General features: G+C 35.3%; 1 protein-coding gene across 3 annotated transcripts in view; it reads right to left on the bottom strand.

Annotated features, from left to right (window-relative positions):
- LOC132108052 (protein-tyrosine sulfotransferase 1-like) overlaps positions 1–14,281 on the bottom strand; it is a 43,996-nt gene extending 29,715 nt beyond the window's left edge. For 2 of the 3 annotated variants that reach the window (XM_059514518.1, XM_059514516.1), the window contains exon 1: positions 13,915–14,281. The gene's annotated coding sequence lies outside the window, so the exon portion shown is untranslated. The remainder of the gene's footprint in view (positions 1–13,914) is intronic. The other variant, XM_059514517.1, reaches the window with a different exon arrangement.
- Between the last annotated feature and the right edge of the window lie 330 nt (positions 14,282–14,611).

Below are 14,611 nucleotides of genomic sequence, written 5' to 3'. Positions count from 1 at the left end.
TATATATATATATATATATATATATATATATATATATATATATATATATATATATATATATATATATATATATATATTCTTTAGGAAATCCTAATTAGAGCTGAAACAACTAATCGATTTAATCGATTAAAATCGATTATTAAAATAGTTGTCAACTAATTTAGTCATCGATTAGTTGCTAAACAACTTTTATTTCCCGTAAGCGGCTCATTTTGTGCAAATTTTAAATCTGCGATGACCAAAGTGTGGCAGTAATGAGCCACCGGAGGTTTTATTCAGCCAGTACAGCAGGAAAAGTAGCGAATAGCCAATAGCTGGCCTCGTTTTATGTCACGTGCTTCCCGAACTGCGTCTGCAGCATTCAGCGAGATGGTGGAGACAGACGGCAGTGGAGGAAGCTTGAGAAAGAAAAAGAAAGAAAAGGAAAAAAGCGGAAGATACAACTAATCGAACGAAGTCATCCAAAGTGTGGGAGAACTTTACTTTGAGCCTTCAAAAAAGAGGAGTAACCTGTAAACTCTGCACTACTGAATTGTTTAACTGTTTAAGACTTTTATTTGTGCAGATTCTCCAGTACAATGTTGTTGTTTGCAAATGTTTAGTCGTAAAAGCTAATAACATTGCTTTTTAACAGTTAACATTAAAAGATTTACAAACATGTTCTGTGATCAGTTTGTCATTTACCAGTTCATAATTCAGTCTTGCAGCCTAATTATGACTGAATGAGAGAGGTAAATGTTTAAATGTATTTGAAATGCCCTTTTTTCTAAGTATTCACTGGTCTTTTTCACACAGCAGGTTTTTTGTGTTTTTTTTCTGGATTTAAAATGTGAGTTCCATTCAGGTTTCATGCCACTGGCACTTTATTCGAAGGATTGTTTACAATTTCACAGCATAAGCTATAAAGCTGGTTCCCAGGTATAAGTTGTGTGTTTACAGGAAAAAAATAATAAAATGCAATGTACTGCAAAATTATTCAGTTTTATTCTTATTCTTCGTGAAAATATCTTCTGAAAGATTCCTTAAGCTTTGTTCGGGATGTTAAACTACTTTAGGAGCCCTGAGGACTGCCATGGTGAAAACATTACTTGAAATCTCCTTGTGAAATTTGCTAGAGTATGGGTCAGTGTTTTGATTGCAGAAGAGTTTGACAAAGAATTACTAACACATAATAAAACAAAACTCCGGGTATATTTTTGATGAGGATATGACAATGCAAAATGGTTAAAATCTCTAAAAAGTCTATGTAGAATGATAAAGACCCTTTGTTAATAATTTAATTGGAAAAAATGGGCAAAACTAAAATATAAGTACATAAAGATTAATCGATTAATCGTAAAAATAATCGACAGATTAATCGATTATCAAAATTATCGTTAGTTGCAGCCCTAATCCTAATCATAAGGAAATCACGACACAGTGATAAAATATTAAAAACAAAAATAAAAAACAAGATCATCATAGAATGGATGTATTCGAGTAATTTTGTATATGAATTGCATTTTAATTGTATTTTTAAATAAATTGCACTACAAAAACACGCGTACACACACACACACACACACACACACACACACATATATATATATATATGTATTTAAACGAATACTAGCTGCCCTGTTCAATAGGGATGGGTGTTTTCCACAAATATCACATTCGAATATTTGAGCTCACAAAAAACGAATATTCGAATATTCGTTTATTTAAATTAAGTTTAATGAGTCAGACGTTATTTTTCAGCAACATTTGTTTTCGTCATTTTGAACAAGCTTACACACAATAAGCTTGAACATTACACATCGTGTTTTGTAGCTGAAAACCTTTAACAATGCGTGCAAACAAACAAAAGTACAGATTAAAAGCAAAAAAAAAAAAAAAAAAAGTGAACAAAGAAAAAACGTAAAGCAGCCTGCAGCAATTAGGCTATTGTACAGAATGTAGCTTTACACTTAACTTTTAAACTGTCAGCAAATCTTTTTTGCTTTTTTTTCTATTGTTTCAAATGTTTTTGTTAAGAAATACGGTCATGTAAACATGATCAGGGGAAAGTCGGCTCCTTAGTCTGTTAAGAATAAGGCCGACCGCGGAGAAAACGCGCTCTGACGGCACAGACGTTGGCGGGACTCACAAATAACGGTGTGCTGAGCGAATAAGTTTTGTGAAGTTCTTCGTGTTTTCGTTTCACCACTGAATGGGATCCTCATCTGGTGGAATACATGGCTCCAGCAAGAACTGTTCCCACTCGTCTCGGCTGGACTCTGTAATCATCGCTGGAGAACTGGCTCAGCCTTTTCCGATCAAGTGGGCATTGCATCTTCTTCATCGTAGCGGCTGCATCCGCACCACTCGCATCAAGGGAAATCATCCGATAATGTTCAAAAAAGTTTTTTGTTTTTCTTACTTCTCTCATGTTTTCATCGAGAAACCTGAGATGTTTGTGCCGAGGGTCTAGGGCAGACGCGAGTAGAGGAGTTTTCACTGCATTCTCTAAGTTAGCGGTGTTTATTCGTTGCTTGAGAGATGCCGCAACAATAATGTTCTTGAATTCGGTCACTTTCTGTGATTCTCCACGGCATATTTGAAGTACTGTAGAAGACCGCAGTTCTTAGGGACCGTTCACATATCGCGTCTTTTGCGCGCTCAAGTTCGTTATTTCCAATGTAGGCGCGTGGTATGCGCGCTCATAATGGAAGCGACGCGGTCGCGATGCGCACGCGGTGGGACGCGGTCCTGTTTTCTCCAGGCGCGTCCGCACTGCATCGAGTTAAAAACATCTCAATGCCGCAAGCACACCGCAGGTCATGTGACAAGAACTAAACATTCAGCTTCATCCTTTCCCGTAACAACATTGAAAGCTCAGCCAAGATGAAGGAACTGCTGATCATAGCTGTATATGGATTGCAATTTTGAAATAAATTTAGTAGCAGAGCTACTGAAAGCGATTTTTTTTGTGCTGCAAATCCATTTATCCTTTGCTGAAATTTCCACGTCTTCATGGAGAGAGCGCGTCATTGTTGCTTAGCCTCAGGAGCGCTTCTGCCCGAGCGCTTTGGAAAGAAGGAGAAAGCGGCGCGCATAGCCTTTTCCACGCGTTATTAGGCGCGATATGTGAATGGCCCCTTATTCATTCATTAATTATTGTTTGCTTGCATACACCTTCAAATATGCCGTGGAGAATCACAAGAAAGTGACCAAATTAGGTTTTATTGTGAACTTTTTTTTTTTGCGAAATTAGAATATCATTTTTATTTATCGAATAATTAGAGCAGAACGAATATTCGAATTTTCGACTATCCGTGCACACCCCTACTGTTCAACCAAAAAAAAGAAAAAAGAACAATGGAAAGAAAATAAATTGAAAAAATTAATTTGCAAAAGAAACTAAATAAAAGAGGCTTTTAACAAAGCAAATGGACTGGATGAAAAAAAAAATGCTAGCAAGAACAAAAAGTATCAGACTTCAACATATTGGACGATAAGCACAATTGGATTTTTAAGAGCAACACTTGCGAGATATAGTTGTCTGAAATAAGAGACAGATCTGATCAGATATCTTAAGATTGACTCATGTTTCCTCCCACTCTCTATCTACAGAGAACACATCTCCAGCAGCTATAAGATGTATGACCTTGCACCGTGCTCTACACAATCTTAAGAAGTGGGCGGCCAACTCAACACAAGCAGCACACATAAAACTTAGCCACACTGTTCTGGCTCTGGCACACTGGGTTTGCTACAAGGTTTTCCTGTGCTATTCTTTGACCAAAGCGCTGATCAGCGAAGCACATGTTGGCCTGTGTCAGCATTGTGCTTAAACACACTAGTAGAGGAGAAACAGCAAGGGATAATCTCTGGAGACCATGATGAAAAACTCTATTTTTATATTTCTTAAGCAAATCTGAGCGATGTTTGCCTGTGCACGGTGTTGAGAGCCATTGCCATGTGGTTACTAAGATGATAAGGTTGTTAGGTGGTTGCTTTAGTCTCCATTAGAGACGCACAATAAATCAGCCAATATATTTTTTCAGTCAATACTGTATTTTTTTATAAAGTATACAATAATAATAATAATAATAATAATAATACATATTCTTTTAATAGATAGATAGGCAATAATTACATAAAAATACAATGGTTCATTTTGAATCATTTAGTATATTATTTCTTTATTTAGATATTATAATATTTTAATAAAAGCCATTTGTTGGTTATGGGAGCAGGTTATGGGAATTGTTATTAGTATAATTACCAAAATTTTTTTTTTTTTTGTTAATTAAAATAAAGTTGAACAAATATATACAAATATTGGAGTAAAAAATGTACAATAAAAAAAAAGACTGAAATAAGTTTAAATTGAAGCATAAAAAATTATTAAACAGTAACATTAAAGAAAATCATAAATAAGTAAAATTCAACTGAACACTGAAAATATAAAATCTAGTATAAAATTATAGCATATAAATAATATTAAAATAACATTCCTACTCTTGATATCTTAGCTGATACAATATGATATACAGTATAATGTCATTTCGAACCAGAATCATGATATGTATCAAATAATCGTGGTGGGATTTAGTTTGGCCACATTATGCAGGTTTTAACAAGCTCCAATTATGTCTTGGCACTGCTTTGGTAACTTCCAAGTGCTAGTGAAACATTGGCCTTTAGTGCAAAATTAATCTTGTCAATAAGCTACAATTGTTGTTTTGCTTTTTTTTATATAAGCTCTTTAACTGCCAAACCAAATATCTGTGTACAAAAATGGCCTCCAATAAGCTAATTTCAATATTCCAAAGACTAATATTTGAAACATTCGAAGGAGGTTACCCACCCGGGAATCCAGCCAATAAAGTTTCTTGAGACACCTGAGCCTGGTTCCGCTGGGAATCTATTCCAGGATGCTGGTAAAGTGACCCTAAATTGACACAGCTCTTCATCTCTGTCCACATTAAGGAGATTATGTGCGATCACCATTATTCATTATTGTCAATAATTTCTTAAAGCGCCCCATTATGGATTTTTGAAAATTTCCTTTCATGCAGTGTGTAACACAGTTCTAATGCTAATGCAGTTCTAATGCTAGTGTTGGCACTAGGGATATGCTGGTATCAAATTTTCCTGTTGAGATTAATTGCTAATGCTTTTATCACGGTTGTAGTCCAGATTAAAATGAAAAAAAAAGTTTGAAAACAAATAGTCTATTTAGTCTAAATATTTAAGTATTTGGCGCTGTGATGAACACCATAGCAAATCCACAAAATCTGAATGGCTATTTAAAATTATTTAAAATGTTTTAGAAAGTAGCTGCTTTATTTATGGGGTTTCCAGGGTAAGGGCTGTATTTTCTGCAGTTTAGCACCATCTGCTGTCAGAGAGTGAATGTACTTTTATTCAGCATCTCTCATGTGTTCCCCCATGTACTTCTCATGTGTGCTTGTTTACATCAGAGCACACACGTGTCTTTCTAGCAGCATACAGCGTTGTGCATTTTGACCAGTTGATGGGAAAATTATTCTTAAAATGCATTTCAAATTCAGAATAATTTGTAATATATAATTATTCAAGTTACTTAGAGGTACCCACGATAACAATATCATGCATATTCATTATCGTGATATATCGCATTACTGAATACCGGCACTAGGGATGTGCGCTAGCTTGACTAGTCAACTAGTCTAAAAGCAAGAACCCCCCAAAAGATGGTAAGAATAATCAAAAAAGTTGTGCGTGCATGTATATAATAGCCTACATTTGAAATACTTATTCTATGAATCAACCTGTCAAATCCCTCAATGAATTCAGCTAAAAATAGGTCACAGTTAAGCTCTAGCCTATGCTTGCCTCGTGTTATCATCATTTAATTTTAGGTGGCACACTCAATGTCAGCCAATGCTTATTTATTCAATTCAGCTGGGGAAAAATGCAGAAAAATGGAAAATATATGATCTTCATATAAAGTTAGCCAACATATTAAAACAAGACAAAAACTTATTTTATCAAGAAATAGCATTAAAACGGCTTTTAAAAACATATTTCATCATGTAGGCTATATCATCTAAAAACAAAACGAACAAAAAGAAAGACAGGACCTGAGGTGATTAACAATTCCTGGATTTGAAAAAACATGCTCTGTGGGAACTGAAGTTGCAGGCACGCAGAGATAATGAAAAGCAAGCCAACAGAATTTCGGAAAGCGCCTGGACATCCCGCACCACCATCCAAGTGAGTCTTCGTTAGCGGAATAGACGGCGCGGACGGGATCGCTGTGAATAACGTAATTGACATTAGCTGGGTTTGGCTAGTCTCTAAGCTAACGCATACGTGCCTTTATTGAATATGATTACACATTGCTCAAGTAGAGTTATTGTAAGCCAATTTGACATAACACCGTTTACACAAAACTTTTCCATTTCTTTCTTATTCAAAATAATCCCACACCTTGCTTGTCTTTCGTGAGGTCACGTTTGAACTCGCCACAACTGACATGAAAACTCATGCAAGGTCAGAGGTAAAATGCCCAGATACAATTTAAAAAATAATGTATAATGTATTTTTTTTTTACTTATTTAAAATGTTTTACATGTAACAATATTAATTTAATGGTAAATTTAAATTATGGTAATATGAATGATAATTATATTTTATTTTGTCATGTAATCGACTCTTGTTTTCAGTGTCAACTAGTAGGAGCTGTACCGTTTAGGGGCCATAATAGGGGCACTTTAAAGAAACGATATTGCATTAACTTACATTTTATGATGCGAATCTGAAGAGAAACACTAAGGGACTGAAATACCTACACGCAGACACTTATCCACACAGACAGATTCAGACGGCATTAGGGAATCTATTAAGGCTGCAGGGAACAAATATTGATCTCCAAGACTGCTTTTATAAAACGGATAGTTCCTGTCCTGGATGCTGATTGGTCAATACAGAGCTCCACTGTTCTGTTAGAGTAACAGCTGATGTGAAACACCTTTCAATCTGCTGTGTTTTTAGCATTGTGGATGGCACATGAACTGGATGGCAACAGAATAGGTTTACAGTTTTTTCTCAAATGATTTGACACTTTTCTCCAATGCAATGTACTTGTTCTCAAAACAATTAGCACAGCCATCCAAACACAAAATGATCTTAACCAAACAGTTCAGCTTTATCACTCACTGCTCTTGACTGAATCACTAACTTTAATAAGAATCAATATATATTTAATTCATACAGTGATACAGTGTTTTAAAAACTCAGGTTTTAATGACCATTTTGACAACTGATTGTTTAATGCAATACTGTGTTTTTTTGTTGTTGTTGTTTTTTTAACTACAGTATTTAAATGCATATGACGGTATGAAATTTTCATGTTGCAATTAATTGCTAATGATCTTAACATAGTACAGTATATGGTATTATCGCGGTATTTAAGCTGAAAAAAAACCAGGTTCAATAACTTTAAGAACTGACCATTTACATACAATAATGTAATACACAAAAAGTGTATAGAGTAAAATAATTTCACACACATTAAAGTGCAAAAGAGTTATAAAGACCAATACGTAACACTTTACAATATGATCTTATTAGTTAACAGTTAAAGCATTAACAATAAAAAATGAGCAATATCTACATTTGCTACTGAAGTTATTAATCTTTGTCAAAAAAATACAACTATTAGTTCATTAAATAAATTAAATGTATAATTCATTAATTGCACCTTTTGATTTTAACAACATGTTATTAAATATTGAAATTACCTAAGATGAATTAATGTTTTGAAGAATTTTCCATTTACATTTATGTTAACTAATTAATAGAGCATAAATGTACTCTAAAGTGTGACCAAACAATAAAGAATCAAAAACATTTCAAACAATATCCAGGGCACGTCGTAGTCCAAATAAAAATATATATAAAAAAGTTTGAAAATAAATAGTCTATCAAGTCTAAATACTTAAGTATTTGGTGCTGTGTCACATACAAAAATCTGAATGGCTGTTTAAACCAGGGCTTGATACAATGCAGCATCAGGCCCAATTTGGTCTTAATCCAGCCTTGAAGGCGGTGCATTACCATTGAGGTTTGCCTATCATGAGTTCACAGCATTGCATATGCTGTACTGCAGGTTGGTTGACAGCAATTTTCAAATATTAAATGGAATGATAAAATAACGTTATTAACCGGTTAATGGCCATTTCAAATTTTCGATTCTGTTCGGAACTATAAAATTTAATTTAGTTTCTGTTTCTGTCAAAATTTCGTTTGTTTCAGGTTCTTGTTTTCGTTCCTTGAACCGGTTCAGAGCCCTGGTTTAAACCACAGATTTGTATCTATGGTTTAAAGCATTTAAATACGTTTTTAGAAAGTAGTGCAGCTGCTTTATTTAGAGGGTTTGACGCAGCATACAGTGGAGTTTTGTGTTGTGACCAGTTGATGGGGAACATATTCTTAAAATGCATTAAATCAGAATAATTTGTAATAAATAATTATTCACAGTATTTTGACGTGCCAATGATAACAATATCATGCATATACATTACTGTGATATATCGTATCACCAAATACCAGCACATAAGTACTTAATAGTACATTTCAAAATTCAGAAGATCAGGATTCAGATCGAGGATCGTGATTTTGTATTATAAGATTGTGATGTGATATTCTGGGAAGATAGCCCACCCATAGTGTACTGCTATAGAGATGCATTTATATAAAACATTTTTTTTTTTTTATTTAAAAACTTAACTTGAGAGCCTCATTTTTAGTATGCAGTGTCATATACAAGATGCTGCAAAAGTGCTAAGCACACAGTCAAAAACGACAATCTAGACAAAGCAGTTTAAAAACTTTTTTTTTAAATTTACATTTTAAAAACTAAAATTTATCGTAGGTTCAACTGAACCTAACCGTAAATTAAACTGAGCCAAATGAAAGTCAACACTGTATTCTGCGGTCTATGAACAAATCATCTGTCATTTTATTTGAAGTAATTCAACAATATTTCCACAACAGTATCATTTCTACAACATAGCAAATGACGCGTTGTGTTTGTGCTTAATACACAATGCAAAATCATTTTTTATCCACACTTCATGTCTCATATTTAATCTCAAATTCTTCACTCACACTGCTTTTCTCCAGGCATACCAGCTTAACCATTAACATATTCCAATTTCTTAACATCATTCATCATCTATAAACCACTGACTGTCTTTCCTTCTGTGTCACTCGCAGAAATAAAACTGCTGTGACAAACAAACACAGAAATCCATGTTGATGTTATTGGTAACGTCTATCTTACAGTGTTAATCATACACTCAGATAAACGTCAGAGTGAACCTTGAACCTTGACATCCTGTGAACATCAGCCGCCTCTGATAAGTGAGAGGAACTTAAAGCTGTCTTTCAAGGTCTGTGCAGAGCTTCTTTGTTGGAGAGGAGCCTTGCACTTGATGGATTTCTTGGCTGCGGGCTGTTAGTACTGACAGATGGTAAACAGGAATTCCACACCCAGAATCCTCAGTGTAATGGATGAGGCTCTCCACAGGAAGAAACACTGTTGTTCAGGAACATCTTCCTTGAACTGTGTCACACAATGAGTCACGGTTTCATCCTCTTCCCTGTCTGCTTTAAGTTCGAGCTCACTTATAAAACCATCATATGCTAGAAACCCACTCCAGTTTAGCCCACAGAGGAGACACGAATCTCAGTTGTGGCATACACACAAGCTGAGTGGGACGTTCAGACTAGTAAAGCTAATGAGAAGGCTACATCACTAAACAGAAAGAAAAGACTGAACAAATGAAAGACATGGATGTTTGCTCAGTCATTAACAGACATTTAAAAGCTAGCATCATCTGGATGTGAACCACTCCACTCCAGTGAGGACAAGCCTCTTAGCTGATTTACTATTGTGGTTAAGTGATGTTTGGTCTCGCGTTTCACATTCATGAAAGAGAAATCAAGAAGGTGTTGGTGTTAAATTAATAGAGCTTCCACACTTCTGTTACGGATATCCTCCACTGGATTTGACATTGATCTGTTTGGGAATCCTCCGTGGCCCTGTGCTGAAACCAGACCACAGAATCACTTAATGAGAAGAAGATCCTGAGAAGCGTTTCTTTAACAAGACGTGAAGGGTTTCTAGCTCTCCTATAACAAAAAAATGAAGGGGGGTTGCATTTTCTGGAATAACGAACGCATCATTGCTTTTGGTTGCCTCTTGTCTTGGTGTCGTCTTATTGGCATACTTGAAATTTCTGATCATGGTTTTCACAAAAAACTTTTTTTTTCAACACTGATAATAAGAAAATCTGAATATTTGAATAATTTCTAAAAGATCGTGTGACACTGAAGACTGCTAAAAATTCAGCTTTTCCATCAGAGGAATAAATAAAGCAACTATATATTAAAACATAAAACAAATAAGCTATTTAAAATTGTAATTAAGTTTCACAACTGTTTACTGTGTTTGATCAAATAAATGTAGCCTCAGTGAAAGTAAATAAAAATCATACTGACCCCAAACTTTTGAAACTTACCAGCCACCTTAGAGATTAATTTAAAATGTGGTTAATTTAATTCATAAATTTTTAGTTAATTGTAAGCTTTTAGTATTTTATTTTTATTTTATTTATCATTTATCATTTTCATCCATAACATAAACAAAATTATAAGCTTGTCAGTATCGCCCAGAATTTTTATATCAGTGCCTCCCTATTTTTTTTCCACTCAAAATCACCATGAAATCAAAATTTACTATTCTTATTTTTTATGGAACACTGCGGTATTTATTAAAAATGATTAATCGATGCACAGATTTATTTTTTATTTTTTTATTAATGTGCCCTTGTAATCTTTTATTAAAATAAATTCCCCTCCCTCTTGCTACGACATCTCTTCTCTTCTCAGATGATGTGTTTACTGTCACTCACATGAGACTGCGGCATTAAAAACGACTACCGTTCAGTCAAAGACCTTCTTCCCTACTTTTTTCAAGAAGGAGGTTTGTTCAAAATGGTGTTCCTGAGCTGAAATCACAATTTCACAGGAAATCACAGGAAATGCGTTTCTGTGTTAACACACACAAAAAAAAGAAATTCTAACAATTCAGACATGGGAAAAGATCAAACTCAGTAATCTTCCTTTTCAGACAACACCGATCCTTCCTAAGGAGGTTCAATCTGGACCACTTGAACAAAAGCCTTCAGAAAAGATACCTCAGAAAATGAAATCCAGCACCGGTGAATGAGCAACAGACAAAATGGGCAAGACACTTTTCATTTTAGATATGAGGGCTTCTATTCAAAGGACGAGGAGAGAATGGGAACACTTGATGTAGAAAGCGCTTCGCGAGCAGAACCATGCAATCATTCCTGAAGTTGACAGCCGTGTGTTGATGGCATTTCTGAACAATTACAATAGACACAAAAGGAGTGCTCAGGTCTTGTGGCAACTGTTCTTTATCAATCACGCACATGCACCCTCTATCTACCCATGTCACCTGTCTAAGCTCAATGCAAACATTACAGCTGCACTGAGAAAAGCTTTAAGGTAACCTTAATAAATAGAGTTAGCATTGCACAGTGTATCTTTACCTTATTCATAATGTGAATCACTTAATATTAGTGTTTTTAATGTATCAGCTGGGATTATAATTATTCCATCACTTAAAGGGATAGTTCAACTGAAAGTTACAGTTTCTGGTCCCCATCGACTTTCATAGTACTTTATCTGTATTATGAAAGTCAATGGGAACCAGCAACTGTTTGGTTATCAATATCTTAAAAATATCTTTGAAAGAAATTTGAGAGTGAGTAAATGAGTCAATAATCAGTCATTTCATTGTGAACTATCACTTTAAAGCTAATCTTTAAAAACAGTAAAAATAATTTAATAACACAGATTTAGTTTTTTTTACATATGTCTTTCTATAAGGCGGTGCCTGGCATTTAAATTTAATTTTAAATGCAATTTATTTGTTATTATTTTTGCTTGCACCAAACTATATAGAATTTTAATATCATCTGTAACATCAAATTATATCAGCATTTTAATGGTGCATCCCTAAAATATAGCAATGTCAAAAATGTTTCATCTGATGGCCATTGGCTAAACCTGAATCTTCCATCGAGGCTGAATCAGACACTGGGATAAAGAGTGGCTCGAAGGCACTCGCTAATCTGTGATGGTTTTATTTCTTGTGACCTCCAACCCCGAGGCTTGCTGCAGAAAGCCTTTTAAGATCGCATTACTTCAAATTAGTACGTCCACATTTTGACAGCAATTTTCTTCATTTTGAGAGAAGCTTTTAGGTTCTTGAATGAATCGGGCGATGCTGAACACATTTTGCAGCACATTTAAAATGATCTATGACAATGTGGACTTGAGAAGCAAAGGGCCTAATCTAATATTCAGATGCACCGACTACAGTGTTTCATCTAAGATGCCCAAAGTGCGGTGTTGCAGTGCTAAAACTGATTTGAAGTGGCAATTCAATCAGCTCAAAAGTATAAAACAGCAGTTCACATTCAGTACAAATGATAATGTTTGAGCATCAGAATTGGCTGAAAATCTCTGAGTTAAAAACATCTCAAACCCCACTGCCTTCTAGTGGCTGGGTCAAAACTATCTTCACTGTTGGAAAAATCCTGAGTGATCACGCAAAGAACCACACAAATTAATCAGCATTAAAAGCATGACTACAGAGGCAGTGAGTGCATGTTTTAGCCTCTAAAGAAGAGACACAACACCACAGGAATGTCTTTGTTGAAAGTCCATATTTCAGGTCTCTGTATCATGATTGCGCAAAATGCAAGGACAGATCAATACGCAAGTGTCGCGCTTGTGAGACAAAACCACAACAGAAGTTAGTGTTACAGCAGAAGTGCTAACAAAAAGGACTGTCCATCAAATAGATTTTCAGTTTAAGCAGACACAGTAGTGTGACAGTAATCTAATGCCCTGAAATGTTTCATTCTTAATAACTTAATAAATTCAAAATGAAGCTAAATATACCAATGAAATAAATATATACATAAATATAAAAAAATATTTAAAAAATAGATTAATAAAAAAAATTATTCATTAAAATAAAATAAATATATTCTCATGAATTTTACCAGAAATGTCAACTTTTCAAAAGTCTAGGAGACTAGTAAACTTTAGGGGTCCACTAAAACCCCAAGGAACCATCAAGAATATGTATTCTCTCTCACACACACACACACACACACACACACACACACACTTCTGTGGCATATATCATCACATTTATCTGTCTCTCTATCAATTCAATTCTATCAAGAAAATCAGTCGGCGGAAATCAGGGATTTCTATTGTCCAAAATAGTCAAAAAAGTGGGCTGTCTGACCATAAATTATGAATTTGGCTGAAGTGACCGCCAGGCCTTGGGGCTACAGACTGGCTCTGTTCACAAAAACCTAAACAGAAACACTTGTCAATCATCAAATTTACTTTTGCGAGGAATAATTGTAATTTTGACACAACTGATAACATGTTATTCCTGTTTATAGAATCAGGACGAGTAGGTGCTTCAAATCAAATGATTATAAAGGCCGTCTCTAACTCTATTTCTATCTTTGTCTCATTTGACATGCACACATCAGGGTTTGACAGACAAAGCAGAGTGATGTCACACTGACAGCTCGGCTGTCGTTCTATACTGTTCGATTCAAATGTATGCACGTGCAAAGTCCGCATCATTTCCCCCCAGTCCAAACATACAGACATTAGACCGTTTTTTAAAAAACTCAAAACTTAAGGTGGACTAAAACAAGGAAATGGTTGTTTTTGTACTCATCGAAAGAAAGTAGATTGAGATGCGGTTATAACGGACGGTAATGCAAATACATTGTAACGCTGCAACACTTTTGGATTATGTGTAAAGAAACGCACCTGGTTTGGTAGATCCGTCACGACAGATGATGAGTGGGTTACACAAGAACTCTTTGTAGTCGAGGACCGCACAGACGTGCCATTCGCTTGATCTGTTCCATTCACCGCTTTAAAATGCGACACTGTAATTCTCTCGACGCTGCGCTCGCCACAACTGTATCGCAGCGAAGCGCGTCACCTTCACTAGGTTGCCAGATGTCCGTTATTCGCCTAACGTTATTCTCGCCTCAACTTTACATAGATGTTTTCCGTAGTGCACTGTTTCAAAAAAGTACGGCCTGATTAGTTGCGCAACGCATTGGACGATTATTTGAAATAAATAATAAATATAACTGAGCCGAAATCTCCTCTGACTGAATCATAAACAACGGTCTTTCGTGTGGAGCTTTTATCCCACATAGGCAACACGATTACTGGTTCACTGTCTGAAGAAAAAAATAATAGCAACACTCCGATTGGTCCAGAGGCTATTTGACGTGTTTGTCTCGGCGTATGCTATTGGTTAAACGAGCAGTTGGCTTTAACCCCGCCCTCTTTAGTTGTGTTTTGCAAGAGAGCACCGTGGTCTTACAGGGTTCTTAAAGGGAAAGCGCATCCTACTACTTCATTATTATTTTTTTCTGGAATAAATATCGCTAATATGAACAAAGTAAACTATTTAACAACTGAAATAATTTGTAGTAATATTAATAAGGGG

Source organism: Carassius carassius, chromosome 28 (assembly GCF_963082965.1).
Source record: "Carassius carassius chromosome 28, fCarCar2.1, whole genome shotgun sequence".
In the NCBI taxonomy this organism is placed as follows: domain Eukaryota; kingdom Metazoa; phylum Chordata; class Actinopteri; order Cypriniformes; family Cyprinidae; genus Carassius; species Carassius carassius.
The sequence above is the reverse complement of the archived record's forward strand: the minus strand, read 5'-3'. Positions and strand labels throughout refer to the sequence as shown.